The sequence below is a fragment of the Lutra lutra genome, chromosome 4 (genome assembly GCF_902655055.1).
Source record: "Lutra lutra chromosome 4, mLutLut1.2, whole genome shotgun sequence".
In the NCBI taxonomy this organism is placed as follows: domain Eukaryota; kingdom Metazoa; phylum Chordata; class Mammalia; order Carnivora; family Mustelidae; genus Lutra; species Lutra lutra.
Genome location: NC_062281.1, coordinates 86522006 through 86541326, shown reverse-complemented (window position 1 = coordinate 86541326; position 19321 = coordinate 86522006). Strand labels below are relative to the sequence as shown.

The following is a 19321-nucleotide window of genomic DNA, read 5'->3' as shown; positions in this document are numbered from 1 at the left end:
GTGGTGCATAAACAATGAATTTGGAACACTGAAAAGAAATTTATTTTAAAAAGGCTAAAAAAAAAACAACAACAACACACACACACACACAAAAACTCTGAAACCCAAAAGAAAAAAAAAATCACCTGGGGGTATTTGTGTAAGAAATGCAGATTCTGGGGCCACACACCAATAGAATAATTGGGATTGGAGCCCAGGAAGTGGCTCCTATGATCTCCACTGCTGATTCTAAGGCTCTCCAAACCTAAGAACCACTCTCTAATATTTTTAGATTGGGGATTCTTAACAAGTGACAGAGAAGGCAAAACTCCTTTTAAACTCAGACTTCAACAGTAGTCTATGACCTTCTTAGGGACAATGTGTCTTTCGTACTCTTACATGCTCAGCCTAGAGACTGGTGCCGAAATCAGAAATAGAGCAGGTGAGGAAAAACCTTTTATTTCTTTGTACACATTTTACTTTCATAGCCGCCAAAAGGACTGTGTTTCATTTCCTCTAACAGACCCTATCCGCCACTTATGTTGCCCTCGACAAACTACTATAGCAACATATATAAATATCTGTCGTACATTTATACACACGTACACACCTTCTAAAGCACTGTCAGGACACATACTAGGCTCTCCCACAACTGGGGCTTCTCAGGTGCCACTTAAAAATGATCACTGTTTTGTCTTACAGGACTTTCAACGGGCTTTGGCTGACCCTGAGCCCAAGTTCCCCAGAGAGGAGTTAGGGTGATGAAAGGGAACGGTGTATTCAGACTGAGGTGGCCACACTTTGGAGATCATAAAAGTAGGGAACTAGGAGGTGCTAGGCTAAGCAGGAGATGGCACATGGGAAGCCACCGCTTTCACCAGGGACATTCGAAGCACTCAGGAGCTGTGATGTAGATGGTCCTCTAGCTGAATGGCAGCCGGGCAAGCCAGCCCCAGGGAAGCATGGATCTGGGACTTATGCTGGCTGAGCCCCACTGGCCCTCAGGGCACTGCTGTCACTCGTGGGCTTTGGAACGGGCTGAGGAGCTCCTGTGTGGGGATCAGAGGTCCCATCTGTAGGAAGCAGGGTCTTGTGTTCCCTGAGCTGACCGTCTGATGGCAGGCGTTGGAGCGAGGACTGCCTATGGCCGGTTCCCAGGCCAGTGAGTTGCGCAGAAGCATTGTCAGGAGCTCCTCTATAGACCAGTGCTGGGATGAGCAGCCCCTGGAGGGTAGTGTTCCTCAGCCACAGGAGAGGCTGTCTGCCCTTCATCCTCCTCCACTGGGAAGAGGAGGGGACCCTCTGTCAGGTGTGGAGGACTGAGCTCCAGGTCTCCTCAGCAGATTGGAATCTGCACCAAAGGGGGGCAGGCCCAGTCTTCCTGCTGCTTGAAGGACCTCCGGTGGATCCTTTTCTTCCATGGATCCTGGAAGGCAAGGGTCACAAGACGGGGGTGCACGGCAGTGCCCTTAGGGACTTCACCTGGAGACAGAAATACAACAAGGTGAGAACCTAGTATCAGGTTCTGCTGGTGGCTCCCTGAGCTGCAGGGATCACTGAGAGTGGGGGTGGAGCCAGGAGCTCAGCAAGAGCCTGTCAGAAGGATGAGCCCAGGGGAAGGGGTGTGGACTTGAGGAGCCCCTCATGCCACCAGGTGAGCCCCTCATCCCACCACCTTGGGCAGTAGACTACCATGCTCAGAGCCACTGCACATGAGGTGCTCAGATCTCACACTCCCTCTTCACGGGCCAGTCCACTCCCTGGTTCACTCAGATCAGGGTCTCTTGCTGCCCCCATGCACCCCTCCCTCTGCATCCCCAATTACTCATGGCACAGGATGTTTGGGGACATCACACTGGTCTGCAGCCCTCCTCCCCACCCCACCCAGTCTGTCTGGTCAGGGTCCATCGGCAGCACAAGTGGGGAGCCTGGAAGTCCTCTCACCCCTACTTTCCTCTCTCATGCCCTGCCTCAGGGGCACCCACACTGATTAAAGATGAACTGCTGCATGCTCTCCTTCTGTTGATTGGCAGGCTTCAGACACTCTGCTGTGTTCTGCAGGACACTCTCCTGTTTGGACAGTCTGGTTCTCAGTTCCAGAAGTTCCCTTTGCAGGGACTGTCCCTGGGGAAGGGAAACAGTCTCTCTGTCACAGGTCAGAAGGCCTCAATGTTTAACTTAATGTTTAAACTTAATGTTTATAATACCCTCCCCCATTTGAACAAAAATGGGGAAATAGAAGAAGATTCTCCAACATTATTATCAGTATTTTAGCAGGTGGCAAAATGTCCTCAATAAAACAGTTTAAAATTTAAATTCAGGCTTGGAATTTAGATCCTAACAGAGGTATTTCTGTAAATGTGCATCTTTTAACTTTCTCCCTGGGGAATGAGTCAGGGTAGGAGCAGGGCACCCACCGTACTGGCTGCATGGGGGCAATATGTATTACCCACAATATTCAAGAGCTTCTCACATTATGGTGCCATCAGGACAGTTCTTTGAATTTTTTTTTTTAATCACTGTATAACCTATATTTTGTTCAACTTTTCTTTGGCCACCTAGGCAGGCAGATTTGGACTCTTGTCCGACTACTTTTAAGGATGTCTCGGCTGGATCTTGCGCATGTCACCAACCTCTGGGCTTTGCACATGAGAGAACCACTTTGTTCTTACTGGGACCCCCAGACCTGGCTGAGGCAGAACTCTAGTTTTCCAGAGCTCTACAACTCCCAAGGTAAGGACACCAGAATCCTAAGCAAGAGCAGGGAGCTCACCGGGGAGGGGAGAGGGAAAACACATACCTTTCAGCCCTTTCTTGGAATTGCCATAAAGTGCCTCGTAGATCTGTAGCTCTGACTGGAGGGACTGGAAGAGCTGCTGTTTCTCCTCACACTGCTGCTGCAGGAGGGCAAGCGTGTGCTGCAGCCTGCATGGGGGAGGCAAGGGCCTGCTGAGTGCCTGGTGCCCCTCGACCCCTCCAGGGTACCTGCTGTCAGCCAACCATCACATCACAGGGCTTTAGCCTTAGATGTCAACCAGGGGTCGTGAAGACCATTACTTTTACTTTACAGATGTGGAAACAGAGGCTATGAGAGGTGAAGTAACTTTGCTTAATGTCATGCCATTAGCTACGTTAGTTGGGAGCAGAAACACAAGCTCTGTATTCTTCCTGCCCCTATGGTCCTCTATTCCTGGTGATAGGCAGTCATAGGGTTTGTGTCGGGGATGTGCATGATGGCTGGTGGGGATGCCTCCTACATTACAGTGAGACCAATATCCTTAAACTAATGGGAAGGGTGAGAACATTTTTTTGTCCAGGATCTGATACGATGACCGCTCCCTTTTTTTTTAAATGTTGATGAGAGAGACAGGGATCACTTGCCTGAAAGCGGTAAGAGGAGCAGAAGAGGAGGGAAAGAACCCCAAGCAGACTCCAAATTGAGCGCCAAACCCAGCGCAGGGTTCATTCTCATGACCCAGAGATCTTGACCTGAGCCAAAATCAACAGCCGGACACTTAACCGACTGAGCCACCCAGGTGCCCCTGATATGCTGAACCTTCTAAAATAGGGTTTTACTCTCCCAACTGTGGAGTGAAAAGGCATTCTCAGAGAAGTCCTTCCTTCTGCTTGAATTCATCCATAAATCAGGAATAGCAGAGGGGAAATTGAGGGCCCCAAAAGGCTCCAATACCTATCTTGTCAATACCCCCATTAAATCTAAAAACAGGGCCCCCTTCCTTCTTATTGGGCTCCCCCTTACCTGGAGTCTTTCTCCTGGAGGGACACGCATTCCTCCTGTAAATGCAAGATCTCCTGTTGCTTCTCCAAGTCTTCCAGAAGCTGCTGCCGTTCCCCCTTTTGGCACTCCAGCTCCATCTCCAGCTCTTGAAGCCAGGATCTCGAGGACAGCAGGGCCTCCCTCAGACATTCCATCTCCTGGGAGCACTCTGGGGAGCAGAATACAGGACAGCTTACACTGAGGGGGCAGACGCTGGCTGGACAAGGAGCCCAAGCTCCTCTATCCTGACACGCAGAACTAAGGCAACGGGAATGCAAGCTGATGCTGCAGCTGCTCAGAAAAGCAGAGGGTGTCAGCTCACTACATCCACATGCCCTGGGGAATGTGGAGCCTCCATCTTTGCAATGCCCCTGATCATCTGCTTTCATAAGGTCTACCCTGCTATTAGAGAAAATGCTGTGGTTTCTTTTTTTCCTTCTTTTGTTCCTTCTTTCTTTCCTTCATTCCTTCTTCCCTTCCTTCCTTCCTCCCTTTTCTTTGAGAATTTATTTATTTATCTGAGAGAGAGAGACAGAGCAGAAGCAGCAGGGAGGAAGCAGAGGGAGAGGGAGAAGCAGACTTCTCTCCCAGCTGAGCAGGGGGCTCCAATCCCAGGACCCTGGGATCATGATCTGAGCCAAAGGCAGGTGTTTAACCAACTGAGCCACCCAGGTGCCCCAAAAGCTGTGTTTTCTTTCTTTCTTTTTTTTCCCCAAAGATTCTATTTATTTATTTGACAGACAGAGATCACAAGGAGGCAGAGAGGCAGGCAGAGAGAAAGGGGGAAGCAGGCTCCCCGCTAAGCAGAAAGCAGGGGATCATGACCTGAGCCGAAGGCAGAGGTCTTAACCCACTGAGCCACCCAGGTGCCCCAAACACTGTGGTTTCTAATGGTCACTATTTTCTAAGTTCACACACCCTCTGTGTGATAATCCCTTCTTTAATTTTGCCGAAGAGCAACATCAAGACTTCTTGTCTACAGTTTTTTGAATATATTATATTCATCAATTTGAAAATGGGGACATCTGTCCTTTTCTGGGCTTGTGGAATCTCAATAATCTGCATGATTTCCCAGAGACTAAGGACAGGGGCTCTGAGAACCAGGCTGCAGGAGCTGTCAGTCTACCAGGGGGAGGTCCCTGGGCATGGCCCACCATGCTTGTCCACATCTTAGTGACTTCTCCCCACTGAGGTCTGTGCTAGCCTGTCCCAGCATGCAATGGTGGTTTAGCAGTTGTGTCTTCTCTCTTCTCTGTGACTCCCCCATCTCTCCCTCACATCTTCCTGCTCCAAAGAGGCAGATTTAGAAACATCACTTGTTGTCTCTTCCCGTTCCACAACATTCTTTCATTCTGGGCTTAATCTTTTAGGAAAGTATTGGTCTTTCATGGCTATTCAATAAATATTTGCAGATAAATATAATTTTTATTGACCACATACTGATCTGATCAAGTCAATTGGCACTAAGGTCAGCTGCCCCTAGGTCACAGAGGAAAAGATGCCCCCCTCCCTTGGATGCCCATCAAATAGTGTTGGGAATGCTCTGGAGGACATCTGGCTGGTGCTTCCAGGCAGAGTCCTGAGGATTACTGAGCAGAGAGGAGCCCAGAGTGGGTGAGGGAGGGGAAGCAGTGAGGAGACAGGGATGGCAGCTCAGTACCAGGAGAGATACATGAGGCTGCAGTAAAGTCTGGACAGGGAGAACGGACACCTAACTGGTATCCAGTTCATAACTAATGGCTGAGTATCTGGGTATCTGTGGGTTGCACAGAAGTGGTGGGTTTGCTAGGGCTATCTTTGTCCCTAGAACCTCAGAACATGAGGGCCCACGGTTGGGACCTCTCAGGAAATAGCCCCTTCTAGTCAGAGAACCGCATGGGACTTTGGATTGGTGGATCAGGTTAGCTGTTATCTCCACCTTCTTCTCTTGGCTTCAAAAGGTGTTTGGTGTGGCCAGGAGGAAAGAGACCCAGAAGGAGCGCAGTGTGTGGCTTTTACCACCCACCTCTAGAAACATGACTCAGCTGAGCCTGAAGGCTCTGGTTTTCTTCCTTAAGGACTCTGTTCTCATTGTAGAGCAAGAGGTGTGGGTTCCAGGCTGGGGCTGTAGAAATTGGAGGTAGATCCTGTCCCAGAAATTGTAAGCAGACACGTTACACATTAGGGTAACAGATGCTTTCCAGAAACTACCCATTCTGTCCTTCCAGAAATACTGTCCCAACCCAGCAGGAGTGCCTGGGTCCCCAAGGCCTGGACCCCAAGCCTGGTGAGCCAAATGTCTGGTTTCTGTGCAGGCCCCACCATGTGCCCTAGCTGCAGCTGTTCCAGAGGCTCCTGTCCCCGCAGGAGCCCCCTTGGGGCTGGGGGCAGGACAAGGCATGTAGAAGGAATGGCCTCCAAGGGACCCCAGCCCGAGAGGAGAGTGTTGGAGGAACGGCCGCCTTGGTGAGTGGCTGCGGGAGGGCACCCACTGAGCGGGCTCCACCATGTGACAATCCCATGACAAGGCAGAGAGGTCAGCAGGCACATATACGAGCAGATTAAGGATGGGCTGGGAAGTCAGATGTCCTGCAGACATGCCTCGTTAGCTCTGCCAGGAGGAAAGTTCTCTCTTAGCTCTAAGTGAGGATAAGAGCACCTGCCCCCCCTGCCTTGCTGGACTGTTTGGAAGGAGCAAGTAGAGGAAAGCCCAGCACATGCTGTGGAAAGCGTGAAGCCCAGCCTCCAGAGGCTCCCTGGTCGTGGCAGCGTGGGTGGCTCTGGGCCTCTCCTACCACTCCCACAGTCTGCACAGCTGAGCTGGTGTTCAAGCTGCTCCCGCAGCTGGTCGTTGATGCAGATGGACTCCTCCAGGCACTGGTGCAGGTTCCGGATCTCTCTGAGATGTTCCCCCAGCAGGTCAGCCCTTGCAGCCATCCCATCAGGACGGGGGAGAGGTGGGAGATGAGGAATCCTGGTCACCAGGGGGCCCAGGTAGAAGTGGGGCAAGGCCAGTGGCTCCTCAGCAGGATCCCTAAACACCCCCACACTTCCACCAACTACATTCTCTCACATGGGCCCTCAGGAACACAGCAACATTGCTTAAAGAGGAAACAGGCTGTCAAACCCAGGACAGACTACATGAAGCATGCCCCAGGGGCTGCCTCCTACACACAGTTACGTGTGAGGGAGTTTCAAGACTATTTATTTGAGAGAGAGAGACACACACAGAGAGAGTGCATGAGCAGGTGGGGGGGCACAAGGAGAGGGAGAAGCAGATTTTCCACTGAGCAGGGAGCCCTCAATGCGGGACTCAATCTCAGGACCCTGAGATCATGACCTGAGCTGAAGGCAGACATTTAACCAGCTGCGCCACCCAGGCACCCCAAAGTATGAGGTATGAGGGGGTTTTAAATGTACGTGTACAGTAACTAGTATAACTGGTGAGGGTGAGGGAGTTCCACATGGTTTAGAAAAATAACTGAAGTATCGGGAAACGTGTGGTGAGCTGAGTGTGACTTTCTCCTGAGTGTGTTAGGGAAGACTTCACTCTAGCCTGATATCATTATTCTTATGGATACTTGATGGAATATTCTTTAACGAGGCATCAAGCCCTTCCTCCAGCCTCAGAGAGGAGGCATAAGGTAGAAGTCCGTGGATATAAACTTCTCCTATGTGGTTAATGACATGAACGTGAGAGCACAAAGTGTGTCTCTGACTTTCCCAATTCCCCGAACAGCATTGAGGCCCTGGGCAGGGAGGCAGAAGCGGGGCACTTTGAAAGGTCCAGCACAGATAGGACATGTCATTTTACCCCCACTCTGTAAGCCAGGGACTAGAGAAGTGAAAAATGTCCCTGCCCAGCTAGGAGACTCTAAATGAGATTTCATTTTGCAGACCAACTTGTTTGGCTTTATGTTTTACCTGTGGGTTTGGAGTTAAGCTGACACACAGAGGATCCTGAGGACAGGTCGCCTGATACACTCCCTTTCTGAGACCTCATCACATCTCACTGGCTGCCTCTGCCCAGGTAGCCAGGCTCCAGGATTCTTCCCAGTTCTGGGCTGCCCCTCAGAGGAGAGTGGGGCTGGGCGGGGTTGATAGAGTGAAAAGAGCTGGCTTCTAAACGGTTGCTTGGCAGTGCCACCTGGGAAGCAGGATGGATGGTGATGGGCAGAAAGAAACCAGAGTGAGTAAGAGAGGATTGGAATTGCTGGTCCTTCCAGCAAGGAAGTGTGGGATTGCTAAGAGTAGACAGCAAAGGGCACATGTGCGGTGTCAGAAATCCCAGTCCATTGCGGAATACCAGTTAGATGAAGACCATAACCTAAAAGCTATAACTTTCACCTCATGTGTTTGCTGGCATGAGACACCAAAAGGCGGAGGATGGACAAAGTATTTGGAAGTCACCAGTGAACATAAAGGAAAAGTCCAGAGGCTGCACTCCTGGCTTCTACTAAAATTCCTCATGATACAGTCCAGGAATGTTCTGGAAGGAGAACTCAGTCCCAAAGTTGGAGGATATAGCACATTCCTATTCATAGATGTGCTCAATGCTAGCATCTATGGAGGGATGTGAGAACTTTCATTTAACATAGGCTGATGCTTTCATAGATCTTAGGAAATCATGGGCCTTCCTCTGAGCCAAATCATCTCTGCTTCTTTGTGAAAAGAAGTCCAGCTGTGGGAAAGACAGACAGAGATGGGCAGGGCTGTAGTTTAGGATATTCCTATTCAGAAGACTGCTTTCCTTCAGGGATTATCAGCATGGGCAGCATAGTAAGCAGATAGCTTGACCTAAGCAAAGAGGAAGAGGTCCTCATTCCCTCCAACCAAGCCAAACTCCTCTGAGGGGATAATGCAATTGGCTACTTGTCAAATTTCATCTCCATTTGTAACTGGTTCTCAAACTTATCCACACACTACAGTCACCTTGCAAAATGTAAACAAACACATACTGATGCCTGGACCTCCCAGAGATTTTGCCTTAACTGGGAATACAGCTTGGGCACTGGATGTTTTAAAACCATCCCAGGTGATTCTCATTGGCAGCAAAGTTTGAGAAGTACCCATCATGGGTCTCTCCTTCCTCAATATGCAAAATAATAGATGTTCATTGGCATCACTGGGGGATGAAAAATGTCAGTATCTGAATCTTTTTTTTTTAAAGTAGGCTCCATGCCCAGCATGGAGGCCAATGTGGGGCTTGAACTCATCACCCTGAGATCAAGACCTGAGCTGAGGTCTAGAGTCAGATGCCTAACTCACTGAGAGTCACTGAGCTACCCACGTGACCCTCAACATCTAGATTTTAGTTGGGATTTGTAAAGATGTGATTTCCTACCTCTTTCACACCCCCTTCCTCCCCAGCCCAACACAAGGCAAAGGAGTAAATCAGGGGTTGTTGACAGCTTACATTTTAACCAAGGCTGTAGAAGGTTCCGTTCCAAGTCTATCAGTAACAGCGATCAGCATTCTCATATTCCTGGTTGCCCAGGCCACACAACAGAGAGCACATGCCCTAAACCATGCAAAAACCAGACAGACTCTAACACAAGGAGATCGTTGCCCCACGCTGCCCCCAAGAAGCTGCCATGCACCACTGTCCACGTGGAAGCTTGTTTCAAAACAAACAAGGAACACTGGTAAGCTGCCATCCCTCAGAGAGGCCTGTGCTTGAGGACAGAAAAGACAGGGCTGTAATCTTGCTCACCAAAGCTGGGACCATCCAAACTCTGGTCAATGGCTCAGACTAAGTATGACTTGATCCCATATCAACAGACCCCTTTTCATGCACAGATGTCTCCTATCTCTCCTTTTGGACAAAGACAAACTGACAAATGTGGAAAGGTAAAGGAAAAGAAAAGTCGCTAGAGATCACTCTTGCCATTTTGATATGGGACAAATTTGTTATCCATCAAATATCAAATTCTAGATCAGAGGTTCTGATGAACTGTCTACTGATCTCTAAAGAGATAGAGAAAAGACTGTTTCAAGGGGCTTCCAGAATTTGTTGAGCTTAGCTCTGAGCAGGATGGTAACAAAACCATCCTAGACAGAAAAGGTATCATGGAAACACAGGACTGGGAGCAGAAGACCTGGACTCAAGCCCATCTCTCCCACTTACTAGTAACCTTAAACAAGTAGCTCTACTCCCCTGAGCCTTAGTTCCCTGCCCAGGCTCTACCTATCATGCAAGTGGTACGAGGCTCAGGAAGACCAGGTTTGTGTTGCTGGGTTAGCCTGGATTGCTACACTTGGATAAAGCTGTGATAAGCAGGAGGCAGTCTTCTAGATGTTTCTGCCTGCAAAAAGGGGAGCTGTACAAACTCTCCTATAAAGGGTCTTCTCTAATTGGTTCTGAGAATCAAACTGGGACAGAGTAGACTAGAGAGTGTATTCACTTTCAGGATTGACATAAGAAATAAGTTGGGCTAAATAACGATGGGGGCTTCAGGTATATGAATTCTCAGCTGTGGTCCTAGGTCACTGGACACTGTGCCTGGTCTCCCTTACCATCAATCTCTGGATCATCTGAGCCTTTATTTTATTTTTTTTTTATTTTTTAAGGCACAGAATGTGGTTTTAAGGTAACATCAAACTGATTTCTAAGTGGGTTTTTTTTAAAGCATTATTAGAGAGCAAATTCCTCATTTGAGGGTTTTTCTTCTTTTTTTCTAAGCTATAAATAACCCCACACCAACAATTTTGACAATGAGTCATCCAGCCCAGACATATATCAAAGCCTTTCCAAAAAGATGACCATACATAGCCTGTAACGGTTACGATCAATATGATCAATGATCTCTGGGAGTCAGAGGACAGAATTTACAATCAGGTATCACAGCCTGTGCTTCCGGTCCGAGCCACCAATCTGTAACCTGTCCCAGGGTAGAAATGACCCGTGTGCCCTAGGAAGGGGGGGCTTTGTCACCTCTTCTGAATACCTCTACTGCTACTACCCTTCACACCCTCAACCTAATGATGACAGGAGCCGAAATTGATGAAGAGCATATTTCACAGCAGGAGACTGTAGGAGGCATGGAAAGGACTCCCCAGAAATGGCCACTTTGTCTTGCATAGGCAAGGCACAAAAGCTCTCACCCATGCCCTGCCTGCAGGCACATCACCAGTGTGTCAGGCTATCAGCAGACTTGGTGGTACCCCACACTGGCAGCAGCAGGACAGGAGCAGGTCTAGGGCCTGACGAAACGATCACACACACACACACACATACACACACACACACACACACATACACACACACACACACACACACACACACACACACACACACACACCAGAAAGACAACAGTAAAGGTATTTCCCAAAAAAAACAAGCAGGGCCACCTGCCAGTCCCCTGCTGGCGACGTGCACACCCTAGGTCATTTTTCAAAACTCTGCCACCAAGCCAAAGCCATGCAGGGCCACATGGGGCAGGGCAGCCTGGCCCAAGCACATGAAGGCCACAGGAAGTGCTCACTTTCTCCCAGTTGATTCTGCAGCATCTGAAGCTCCTGCTGAGCCTCTTCCAAGGAGACCACAGGGGTCTCACAGCAGCCAAGGATGGGAGGGCCAGTGGGGCTGAAAAGCAGGAAGCTGGGTGCTACAGAGGGCAGTGGTGCCTTGGGAAGGCTAATCAGTGGGATATGGGGGGAAAGTGAAGGCCTAGAAACACAGAGTTGGGAAGAAAGGAGACATGTCATTAGAAAGAAAGGAATGGGGGAAAGATGAAGAAGATGAAACTATTTCTTGTCCCGATATCTCCTTGAGGGGAGGCTATCATTCAGCATGGTGTGGGCTAACAAGGCAAAGGGCCAGGGTTGCCACCCAAAAGCCAGGCCTAGTGGACCCCTTCTCCTTCTCCCTCACTGGGGATATCCGGCATACATATTCTATGCTCATCTTGGAAACAACCAGCTAAAGTAGGCAAGGTAGCATAGCTGTATCCCATGTGGCTATGAGAGCCTCTCCCAGCTGTCCCAGGCACAGAGGGGTCAGGACGTCCGCACATTAATGCTTCCAATCACCCCTGGGCATAAGTCGGTCCTTGCCTCTGTGACAAGACTCCCTACACCTGGAACTCCTCTGAGAATATGAGGGCTCACCCTGAGGAGGGCAGAAGCGGGCTAGGACGTGGGGAAATGTGCATTCCTCATGCATGTTATTCGAGTCTCATGCAGACAAACCTGAGAATCTCAAACCAACGCACTCATTCACCAAAAGAAAAACCAAGGTCTTGGTAAAGTGACTCAGACACAATAGCTTGCATGCCGGTCCAGGCATTCAAATCACTTAGGAAAAATTCTTAATGTGTGCAGTTGCTTCAGGCTCTGCGCTACTAAGTCATAAACTTTGGGAGGAGGGCTTGCAAATTTGCATTTAAAATAGATCTCCACAGATGACCATGATGTAGCCCATCTATGGATAAGTCTTTAGGGACCCTGGGACATTCTGATGTCTGAATCTATCTCCTCTTTCCTAAAAACAATTATATGGCAGGAAGCCCACAGAGGGAGCAGAAACCAAGAATGATCTGTGGAGAATGCCTCCGTGGAAAACAATGAGTACACTCTAATCACATCCCTCCCCCTGGGATGCTGATTCACTGTCAGAGAAACACTGTGAGGATACCCACGTTGCCCAGTGACACAGGTTAGGCATCCTTCAGGCAGGCGTTCCAATTTTAAAACCCCTGGCCTTCTGCTCCATTTGACCCCAGAGCATTTGCACAGATGTCTACAGCGCTAGGCAAACAGATTTCCCATGACTTCCTGGGCCAGCTGCTGCCTACTCTGGCCCAGAAACTTCGAGCCCCAGCTCAGAAAGGGTCAGACACATCCCCTTCTTAAGATTTTGGCTGATGGGCTCTCAGGAGAAATGGGAGCTACAGAAGGACAGCATGTGCCTTCTGTGGGCACCTTACGACACACCACACTGAGGGCAGCCAGCCGGTTGTGGCAAGAGGTAAGAGGCAGGGACAAGGCTTGCCTTCTTGCCATCACTGGTGTGGGGCTCTAACTGAACAGCACACTCCTGGCAATTAAGTTGGGGCAGCTAAATGAAATGTACCCCTCCAACTGGCTGCAGGACAGGCAGAATGTACATATCAAGGGGTGCCCAGCTGTTCATAAATCCATGAATGAATGACCACGTAATGTGAACAGAATCTTGCAGGATCCTGAAGCATCCCGAGTTGTTGCAGAGGCTCGCCCTGAAGAGAAAATGGGTAATGCTTCCAGGCAAGCCATGAAGTGACTTTCTTTTTGTTCTGTGGTGACTATAATCATGGGATAGACATTTTGCCTCTTTATTCCCCAGAGTGAAATGAAAGAAAGAAATGAAAATGTTTACTTTAAAACGATTTGCTGACTACTGGTCAAAATTGGTATTCTGATCAAAGTCTACTGCAGATCTCTGATTTGCCTAAAATATTTAGAACCAAGAAAATGCAGACACAATTGGTGGACAAGGAAGGCCTCTTGATTTCATCTAGGATCTGATACCTAGAAGCCTCTGACAGTGGAAACATTCATCCCTGAAGAAAAGTCAAACAGGCTGCTGAAGGAAAGGAGACAGTGTTCCTGCTGTGTTGGCTGTCGCATACCTGGATGGGTCTGGCTGGCCTCTTGTGGGGGGAGAGGGTCTGGGGAGCTGGCAAGCTGATGGGGTTGCTGCTGGGTTTGGCTTTAACCCCCTGAGGCTCACTGGTTGCTGATGGCTTAGAAGACAGTACAGCGGAATGACTTGAATGATGGTGGAATCTACAAAACCCATGAATGAAAGAAAATGTTCGGTGGTTGACAAAGAACTGGAATCTGGCCATCTATTGAGACAGGGGTACCAGGGCAGGGCCTGGCTTTCTGGGAAAGCACCAAGCACAAACACTGTGAGTCATGTTCATTTCCTTGTTTGCAGTTAGCTTCTTGAGGGAGGCAAACAACCTGAGAGGTGAGAGGGGGCCCAGACCAAGAAACTGTGAAAATGGCATTTCCAAAAGTACCAGATGGGAGCAACAGCATCCATGATTTCTGACAGATACCCAGGGGACACTAGCTCAGGACATGCAGTGAGCAAGACCTCTGCAGGAGGGAGATGATGTCCCATTTGAAGAAGGAAGTCAGACAGACAGTCTGTGCTCATGAGACAATGGGGAAGAGCCTGCCTGGATGTTCTCGCTCTTCCCACTGTGTTTCCCCTTGGGTCTACCAGCTTGCAAATCCAGTGGAGACCCCACAACACCCCCCGGAGGCAGGAGCAGAGCAAAGATCCTGAGGCACTGGGGCCTGTACTTGGTGCTTGGTCCCAGGGCCACGTTTAGCCTGACACACACCAGGGAGGATCTATAAGGCCTGGCTCTAGAAACAGGTTACCTGAGTGACCAGGCAGTGCCTTCTTCTCTTCATAGTGTGTGTACTCACTGGCTACATCCATGTCAGAGTAGGCTTCTAGCTCATCAGACAGGAAGGAGGAGCTGCTGGGAGAGCACTGGGAGTCCGATAAGGCGAGGCTGCTGGAGGGAGTGAGGGACCGGGCATCCAGCTTGGCCTGCAGGACATTGATCACTTTTTCCTTCTCCTGCAGTTCTCTGCTGAGCCTAGTGGGGTGGAAGGAGACAATAGGTGAAGCCAAGGGCACCGACCCAACTTGTCCTGACCAAGGCACATGGGAGAAAACACCTAAGTCAAGGGAACCATTCCTGTGAAGAACCATCAAAATAACCTATCACTGATTAGGGGGTGGAGAGTAGGTGGGGTGCAGTGGGAGAAAGAGGGCAATCACCACCCAGGGCACTGGCCACAGGAGATGCCGGAAACTAGCAGACACTCAGCCAGCCCTGTAAGGCACAGCTGCTCCAAGTGCGGCCCCAAGAACTGCTGGTTACCAGTCTCCAAGTAACTGAAGGTAAGCAGTGACAAACACATAGCAGTCTGGCATCGCCCTTGACAACCGAGAACAGGATGCGTGGAATCATGTGGATGATTGAGGTACAGCACAGCTATGTGTCCAGGATGGATTAGCAATGAAAACAAAACCAAAATGCTTTGCTCTTTGCCGCAGGGACTTGGAGCAGCACCACATGGTCTAAACCAGGCTTCTGACAGAGAGGGGCTTGGACTAGAGGCTACAGTTATGGATTTTGAGCCCATATTTTACTGTACATGGTAAGATTCTCTACAGTGACTCATTGAAAACTGGTTTCTGAGAGACTGTAGGCTCCCAGGAGTGTGCAACACCAGGCCTTTTCCCCACCTCCCCGAGGAACTACATTATGGTTCTTCAATTCTTTTTTCCCCCCAGAGGAACTGGACTACTACCAAATGAGCTGCCAATGTGGCTTAGCATAAGTCAACTCAGCAGCACAGCCTCATCTTTAAACACCCAGGAAGAAAGCAGAGGAGAGCCTTGGGGGTGCCAAGGACCCCTGGAACCTGGTTAGTTTACTATTGGGTCAGACTGAGTCTAGGTTACCAAGCCTGGAGCATAATTACACAATAGAAATCAACAGAATTATAGCAAAAAAGAGGCTAACATGTCTCATGAATAAATGATCATGTTATAATCAGCATTTCCCTGCCCCGATTTGTAAACTTACAGTCACCCTGGACCCCTTGGGCTTTGTTCCTGATTCCTTTACCAGATCCTATTTCAAGTTACCTGAGGGCCAGCGGTTCAAGTCCAGCTTGATCTTTCTCACTTTTATGATCCTCTGAAAGCCAAACTCAGAAAGACATGGTAAGAAATTAAATAGATCCCACTTCCTACTTTATAAATACAAGAGCATCTTTGGGTACAGAATGGTGATTCCTCTGTGTATGTCCAAGTCATGTAGGAGAATTACTTGGGAAGGTTGCAGATTGTATCCTCAGAGGGGAGACCTGTGGGCTCTCTTGAACTCACCAGACAGACCTCCCCTGACCTCGTGATCAGCCTCAGGACTTCCTCTACCCTAAATCAATGCAAAGAAGTTTGAAGTGCAGTTGCTCAGCTTCTCTCTGGAATATTCCACCTTCTAAGCCTGCCACAGACTCACTCCCAGATGCACGCTCTGTGTCCCATCACAGCATTCGTGGAGAGCCCACTCTTGCTCTATCCTGTCCCACCTCTGCACCTGCCACCAGTGTGTGGGATGGTTGGCCCCCAAGACTGACCCTGCTATCTCTCGGTACTCTCAGAAAATGTCTTCTAAGTAAAGAACTCCAATAATAACCCATATTCCTAACTCTTGCACTATGACATTCAGTGACCAAACCACATCCAAAGGGAAGCATGCTTTAAGTATACTGGAATTATATTCATGTATGACACCATGTGATAAACAAAGAGACATTGAAAGGCTAAACCATTGCCCAAAGCAAATTAATGGCAGCATCCAGGCCACCACTGGGGTCTTGCAATTCTCAGGTCAGGCTCTTTTCACTATGATGACATCCTCCAATCTCTTCTCCTTTTCTCCCCCTTAGCACTGGATGGACACAGCCTGCTTCCCTAAAGGTCACTTGCCATGAGTGCTCCAGTTTCTGCCATTGCAATCATGACCTCCAAATCCTGTGTTTCTCCTCAGTGTTCCCCACCAGCCAGTCTTGATCCTGTAATGGACCCAGGAAATGAAATGGAACAGGACCTGTGTTAAAAGACTGTGGTGGAGGAGTGGTGGCCACTTGGGCCTCTTGCTATGGGAGTGTCCGAGTGTGTGCCAAAGCCCTGTGGCCAACCTACTGGTGCTGAGTTTGCTGGTAAGCCTCTCTGTCAGCTGGCTTCCCTGGGCAAGTTGCTCTCGGAAGCTCTGCCCCAGGTAGTAGTCAATGTCATTGCTCCTAAGAAGGTCCTCAAAAGATTTTACTGTATCTTTCGCATGCTGGGTAAGAAGGTAAAAGATGTCTCTCCCTTCTCGTATTTTCTGGCGTAGGTACGACAGCTCTTGGGCCTGATTCTGAATCAGGGAATCACATTTCCTAATACAGGAGAGAAGAGGAAAAAGTAAGAATGAAAAGGAGTGAATGTGAAATTATGGGCCTTCAGTAGAGATTTCTGTGAGAACATTTCAAAGGAGCTCCCCAGGCCGAATTCTGGCACAAAAACCGAAGTATATAAGAGTAAATCCCACTATGATACATGATGTCAGTTTAGCAATTTAGTGGTTCTTACAATGTTTTGTGCACGTTAGCCTTATGTCCAGGAGAATCGTAGGTCCTGTGGAGGTAAATATGGTGCCCAATTTTACATTTCTCATGGGACTAGTAGAGTGTAGATTCACAGCTGATACTCAAGAAACACTAAATGTGTTTTTTGAGTAGATATTCAATAGACACAATAAATAAAAATAAGTTCAGTGACTAGAATCACTTAATTCTGGGATACCTGGCTGGCTGGCTCAGTAAGAAGAGCTCATGACTCTTGATGACGGGGTCAGGAGTTCAAGCCCCATGTTGAGCGGAGACGTTATGTAAAATAAATAAATAAATACATAAACTTGGGGGGGGGAAGGAATCACTTAATTCTAAGTCTAGATAAGATCTTTCATGCCTTCATGATGATCATGGAAATTCATCTCTATTACGGCAGACTGTTTTGCCAAGATGGTCATTACATTCCTGTTCCACATGTTGTTTTGCCAATGTGCCTTTGCGCCTTCTCTCATTGGCAGGTAGAGGCTGTTCTCCACCTCCTTAAATCTGGGCAAGCTCTGTGAGCACTGTGACTGAGGTAATAAGTCCAGGAGTAGCTCTGAAATGTCCTGGCAACTTCTACTTCCGCTCCGTTGGAAGCCAGCCACCATGCAGAAGTGGAACAACCTAAGACCACTTGAGAGGCCCACCCCAAGGAGAAAGACCCTGGAAGACAAGGAGCCAAGGGGGGAAAGAGAGAAGGCAAGGAGCATCATATCACCATACACGTGAAGCCATTGCATGGCTGCCCCAGGAGAGACCCCCAAGCAACAGCCACCTTGCTGAGCCCTGTAAATTCACATAAATTATTGTTTGAGGCCACTAAGCTTTTGCATGGTTTGATACTCAGTGCAGATAACAATGACAGATACCCAGTGTCTTCCAACACAGAGTATTGTATTCCAACACAAAGTCATACTGAGAGCTTAATATATGTAAGGCAATTTTGATCACTTGTACTAATTCATTTAAACCCAGTAACCACCTGTTGAGATAGGTTCTCTTACTCTCCTCATTTAATAGGTAAGGAAAGACCCCAGAAAGTCTAAGTAAGTTGAACAGCTAGAAAGTGCCAGAGCTAGGATTCAGACCCAGGCGATCTGACTCCAGCCTTCCTACTACACCACATATCCAGTCGCTTTACTAATAGATTCCTGAGAGGAAATCCCAGAGACCTGGTGTCTCCCAAGCAGGGCCTACTGACCGTTCTTTGGATCTAGGCCTAGCATTGAAGTAGGCACTCTTCTGATCACCTTTTTTTTTTTAAGATTTTATTTTATTTTACTTGACAGATAGAGATCACAAGTAGGCAGAGAGGCAGGCAGAGGGAGAGAGAGAGGAGGAAGCAGGCTCCCTGCCGAGCAGAGAGCCTGATGCAGGGCTCGATTCCAGGACTCTGGGATCATGACCTGAGCCGAAGGCAGAGGCTTTAATCCACTGAGCCACCCAGGCGCCCCTCTTCTGATCACCTTAATGGGTTCTCTCTTCTACCTGCCTGGGCTAGCCCACCTCCAACACAAACTTAGACATTTTCAATCCTATCAGGGTCCAAATATTGTCCCCCTTACCCAGGCCAGGAGGCTGATCTCAGTTCCTCTGCCAGCTTCCCTTCTACTCCAGTTTTTGGGAGCTGGGCCTCTAGCTGGGACACTCTCTGGATCAGACTCTCCAGATCCTTTTTAGCCTGAAGCCCCAGGGAGTAGAAAGCCCCAGTGCCATCAGACAGCCACCCGTCATCCTCATCAGTGACACTGTGAGGTGAAGATCCCTCAAGGGTGTCAACAGCCTTCAGCTTTAGTGGTCTTTCCAGACTAGATGAATAATCACTTGTAACCGAGAGAGACCGGACCTGGCTCTTGAGGTTCTGGATGATCTTGTTGGCATTCAGCAGCTGGGCCTTCAGTTCTCTGATGTCCTTCTGCAGGAGAGAGATGTCTTCCAACTTTCCGTATGCACGGAATTCCTCCTGCTTCCCTTGAGAGCTCTCCAAGGGCTTTTTCCCTGGGTGGCTAGCCACTGAGAAGCCCAGGCACCCCTCCATCAGGGCTGTTTCCCTGAGGCTGTCGTGTTCCTCACACTCTGAGAAAAGACAAAGACATCTTCCTAAATAAAGCTACACATACTGCTGAGGCTTGGAGGCAGCTCTGGTGCCGGGGATAGGAATCGCTAGAGTGAAAGTTAAGGCAGTACTTTATTCAGCTCCATGCTTTACCAGCATTCAGACATGGTACCTCCACCCATTCAACAGCCCTGCAGGTCAGGAACCAGGCACAGTCACCTTCCACTGCCCTGAGTGTTTTTTCTATTCTCAATTTCAGTTTGGTGGGTGTACCTACAGTCAAAGTCCTTCTAGGATGGAAAAACAGATTTTTTAGCTAGGGTTTACATGTCTCCACAAGCTCATCTGGTCTCTTC

The 19321-nt window shown here is 48.9% G+C and overlaps 1 pseudogene; it reads right to left on the bottom strand.

Moving 5' to 3' along the window:
* Positions 1-1315: 1315 nt before the first annotated feature.
* LOC125097305 (myomegalin-like) overlaps positions 1316-19321 on the bottom strand; it is a 36342-nt pseudogene continuing 18336 nt past the window's right edge.